Source organism: Pogona vitticeps, chromosome 7 (genome assembly GCF_051106095.1).
Source record: "Pogona vitticeps strain Pit_001003342236 chromosome 7, PviZW2.1, whole genome shotgun sequence".
Classification (NCBI taxonomy): Eukaryota; Metazoa; Chordata; class Lepidosauria; order Squamata; family Agamidae; genus Pogona; species Pogona vitticeps.
This window is the reverse complement of record NC_135789.1, coordinates 21,912,607-21,917,957: the sequence shown is the minus strand read 5'-3', so window position 1 is coordinate 21,917,957 and position 5,351 is coordinate 21,912,607.

Below are 5,351 nucleotides of genomic sequence, written 5' to 3'. Positions count from 1 at the left end.
GTGTGACTTCCTGGTGGGTCTTGTGTTCGCGTCTGCTTCTGTTCTTGATAGTGAGGGATGAGCTGGGGTGGAGGTGTCTTTCCCGGGTCCCCCAAGTGTAGAGCTTGTCAGAAGCTTCTACCTAGTCCTTGAATACCCTTTGAAGAATATGGAAAGCTTCTACGTAGTCCTTGAATGCCCTTTGAAGAATATGGAGACCAGAGATAGATGTTGGAGGTGGCTCTTACAGCTATGGATTACTTGAAAAAAAAAAGGCTGAGCATCATTCATCAGTACCAGTCTGTAAACTGGGCTAGTACTGGTCGGGAGGTGGTGACCGCTTCAACTATGGAGTCCTTTAAGGGGAAATCAAAGCAGATCTGTCAGATCTGCTTTGATTTGTTTTCCTGCCCTGAGCAGGGGGTCGGACTTGATGGCCTTAGAGACCCCCTTGAACTCTTACGATTCAAAGCTTTCTGCTCTCGAGCCCAACTTGTCCTTACCTGCCCTGCTGAGTGTTAGTGGTTCCTTCGCCTTTTCTTCTTCCAAGGATGGCTGTTGGCAGCTGAGCTCCAGGATCCAGGCAAGAGAAAAGCTATGCCCTCAAAGGAGGCCGCCAGGAATCAAGGCTTGGCACATGCTCTTTCAAGACCCCTCTAACTGGTGTGGCCCTTAATGGACTCGGGAGGTAAGCCGTCCACGCATGCTGTGGCCAAATTTAGTTCAGTGGTTGAGTCTCGTTTGAGGAGTGGGGGGGGGGGCAGCGTGTGGCCCTCTGGATCTCTCATCAGCCATAGACTGTGAGGAAAAATGCCGGGAGGTGCCGTACACCGCCACCACAACATGTCAGGCAGGTTGCACTGAGCCGCCTTCGGCTTCCTGTTGCCAAGGGTGTCTTATCTTCCCAGCTGGGAATAGGCATGTCATTTCCTTATTTAATATCAGGAGATTTGGAAGCTGGGATAAACTTGAGAGTTAGCACTGTATCTCTCCCACCCCCCACTTTCCTGTAAGGCAGAAAACTCTGGAACAAATTATCTGGCTTTACAATTGGCTATTTGGAGTCTTTGGCAGCCAGCATCATCCTCTTAAAACAAACAAACAAACAAAAAAAAAAAGGATCATGCAGCTCGCTTATTTGGGGACACCAGATGCCCCACATTGTTTGGAGTCGGGGTGCATGGGATATTTATTTATTTATTTATTTATTTATTTTATTTATATGCCGCCCACTCTACCCAGAGGTCTCTGGGCGGCTTACAATAATTAAAATTCAATACAATAAGATGATTAAAATACAATTATAATACAATTAAAATACAATTAAAATTGCCATCATCAGGACCCACAGTTGTTATTTCAATTAAAAGCCTTCTGGAACAGGAAGGTTTTGACCTGGCGCCGAAATGTCATCAACGTCGGCGCCAGACGGATTTCAGTTGGGAGGGCGTTCCATAGTCTGGGGGCAGCTGCCGAAAAGGCCCTTTGTCTACAAGCCATCCCTCTTACCTCTTTGAGGGATGGCTCTTTCAAAAGGGCCCCCTGGCTAGATCTTAACTGCCGGGTAGGCTCATATGGAAGGAGGCGGTCCTTCAAGTATCCAGGGCCCAAGCCGTTTAGGGCTTTATATGTCAAAACAAGCACTTTGAATTGGGCTCGGGCAGCAACTGGTAACCAATGTAAATTGAACAGAATTGGCTTGATGTGATCTCTAGCGGCTCCACCACTCACCAGCCGCGCAGCTCGATTCTGGACCAGTTGCAGTCGCCGGACCGTCTTCAAAGGCAGCCCCACATAGAGCGCATTGCAATAATCTATACGAGATGTTACCAGTGCGTGTGTAACTGTCATGAGACTCCGCTCGTCCAGGTAGGGCCGCAGCTGGTATAATTTCCGCAGCTGAAGGAAGGCGCCTCTGGCCACCGAGTCCACCTGGGCTTCCAAAGTTAGACTGGGGTCCAGGAGCACCCCCAGGCTGCGGACCCTGTCCCTTAGGGGGAGTGTAACCCCATTCAGGGCAGGGAAATGGCCCTCCAACCTGTCCGGCGAAGCACCCACTAACAGCACTTCCGTCTTGTCTGGATTGAGTTTCAATTTATTAACCCTCATCCAGTCCATTATCAGGTCCAGACACGAGTTCAGCACAGAAACTGCCTCACCTGGATTGGTGGAAAACGAGAGGTAGAGCTGAGTATCGTCAGCATATTGCTGACTCCTCAGCCCAAACCTCCTGATGACCTCTCCCAGCGGTTTCATGTAGATGTTGAACAGCATGGGGGACAGTATTGAGCCCTGAGGAACCCCATGACATAAATGCCATGGGGCAGAGCAACTGTCCCCCAGCACCACCTTCTGGACACGGTCAGCTAGGAAGGAGCGGAACCACCGTAAAACGGTGCCCCCAACTCCTAACCCAGCCAGCCTATCCAGAAGGACACCATGGTCGATGGTGTCGAAAGCCGCTGAGAGGTCCAGGAGTATCAACAGGGTCACACTCCCCCTGTCTCTCTCCCGGCAAAGGTCATCATACAGGGCGACCAAGGCTGTCTCTGTACCAAAACCCGGCCTGAAACCCGATTGAAATGGATCCAGAAAATCCGTTTCATCCAGCAGCGCCTGGAGTTGCCCGGCCACAACCCGCTCCAACACCTTGCCCAAATAAGGGAGGTTCGCCACTGGTCGGTAGTTGACCACCAGCCTTGGGTCCAGGTTAGGCTTTTTAAGGAGTGGTCGAATTACCGCCTCTTTCAAGGCGGTAGGGACCACTCCCTCTCTCAGAGAGGCGTTCACGGCCTCCTGGACCCAAGTGCGAACCCCCCTGGCAGATCTTCCAATTAGCCAAGATGGGCAAGGGTCGAGCGGCGTGGTGGTAGAACGGACAGATCCAAGCACCCTGTCCACATCCTCGGGTCTCAACAATTGAAACTCATCCATTAAAGTTTGACCTAAGCACGGCACACTGGACACATCTTCCGATTTTGCAGTAACAGTGGAGTCCAGCCCACTGCGAATCTGAGCGATTTTTTCCTCAAAATGAATAGCAAACTCATCACAGCGAGCTGATGAGCAGTCCGGGACCTCCACCAGGTTTCCCGGTTGAAGAAGATCCCGGACCACCCGAAACAGCTCTGCTGGGCGATATTCTGAGGAAGCAATGCGGCTGGAGAAATATTGCCGTTTCGCCAGCCGTATTGCCACGAAATAGGCCCGATAATGGGCTCTAAGTCGTGTTCGATCGGATTCCCAGCGGGACTTCCTCCACCTGCGCTCTAGCCGTCTCCCCTCTCGCTTCATCGCCCGCAGTTCAGAAGTATACCAAGGAGCTGTCTGGGCTCGGCGAGCAGGGAGAGGGCGCTTAGGCGCAATCGTGTCAACCGCCCGGGTCATCTCCCTATTCCATAGGGTGACCTGAACTTCGACAGGAGCGCCGACCATATCAGACGGATAATCCCCCAGAGCATTCAGGAAACCATCCGGATCCATTAGTCTCCGGGGGCGGATCATCTTAATCGATCCCCCACCCTTGCAGAGGGAAGAAGAAGCTAATAGACTGAACTTGACCAGGAAGTGGTCTGACCATGACAATGGGGTCACAACCAGCCCCTCCACATCCAAATCACCACCTTCCAGTCCCGTTGAGAAAACCAGGTCCAAGGTATGGCCCTTCTCATGTGTCGGGCCGATGACACATTGAGACAGCCCCATGGTTGTCATGGCGGCCATGAAGTCCTGAGCCGCCCCAGTCAAGGCAGCCTCGGCATGGATGTTGAAGTCTCCCAGCACCAACAGCCTGGGAGTCCTCAACACCAGGTCTGAGACAACCTCCGTCAGCTCAGGTAGGGAGACCGTTGGTACGCAGCAGGGTGGGCGGTACACCAACAGAATCCCTAATCTGTCTCGTAAGCCCAACACACAATACAGGCCCTCAAGACCTCCTCTCAAAGGGACAGGAAGCCTGGTCAAGGAGATAGAACTCCTATAGACTATAGCAACTCCCCCTCCCCGACCCTCCGAGCGACACTGGTGCTGGACTGAGTACCCAGGAGGACACAGCTGGGAGAGGGGGACACCACCTTCCTCTCCCACCCAGGTCTCAGTAATGCACGCCAGGTCAGCACCCTCATCCAGAATTACATCATGGATGAGGGCAGTTTTATTTTGTACTGACCTGGCGTTCATCAACAGCACCGTGTGGCTCGAGGGCTTGCTGATATGGTCGCCTGATACCATTTGGTTGGAGGTAGGACTAGAAGAGGGGATAGATGTAAGATATCTAACCTCTCTTCTCCCACGCGGGCGTGTTCTACCCCCACCGCCATTCCTTCCCCTACCCAGCACCACCTCAATGGCTGCCCCCTCCAACTACATCTCCCGTCATCCCTGATAAGTGGGCACACTAGCTACGGCTGCTGGGAGATGGAATTCAGCTTGTGAAATATCCTGCAGGATGAAGGTCTCACTAGGACCAAAGAAAAAACTTTCTGCTTTTTAAGAAACCGGAAGGCTTCTGCTTGATTCCCCGGTGGTAGCTGTGAACCAGCTTGGTGATTACAGCTATGCTGACCGAGCGGTTTAGGACTATATGGTGTGAAGTTGCAGAAGATCGCATCAACTGCAATCTAGAGATTTTTAAGGTAGATTTTCTGACTGCAGAAATGCCCCCTCAGGTATTCCATGCATAATGAAAAAAGCAGGAGGACACAAGTGCCTCTTGCTTACATCCTGGGCTGCTGGCAGTTTTACTCTTTCTTATCTACTAGGTAGGGATAATTTATTTCTCTTATCTGCCTGATTAGTTCACTAACAACGAAACCCCTCCATTGCAGCTTCCTCCTGGAAGTCTGTGCCTGTTTTCTCCCCCAGAATCACCGTGAGTTTTGAATCCCTTTAAAGCTGCAAAGGCTTCTTTCTGCCTTTGCTGCTAAAAAAAATCCGTTCCTGTGCATGAACATTGGTGCATAATGTGTGGAAGTATTTCCCACTATGTACTGATCCAAAAAGTGTGCTGTTGGAAATAATATTTCTTTTCAATTTCTGAAAAAAAAAACACATTTAAAAAAAAATTACATTTAAAGGGGAAACAAGCCTGGAGTTTTTTCACGCATTTGGCAGCTTTCCCCCCTTAATTGGTTAGAGAGGGAATATCCTTTTTAAAGCTCTTCCTTCTTTCAAGATTGGCAGATATTAGCCATTTTTACTGTCTGCCTCTGTGTAGGAATGGGCTGCTAATAAGAGATGGATTTCTCATGGGATCTCCCTGTTTAAGAGCTCCAAAATGTGACCATTAATTAGTTTGCCCTTGGTGACAGATGGTTTCTGCTCCTTAAATGGCTCACCCACCTTGAACAGGCTCCTAATTCCCCCCCACCTTC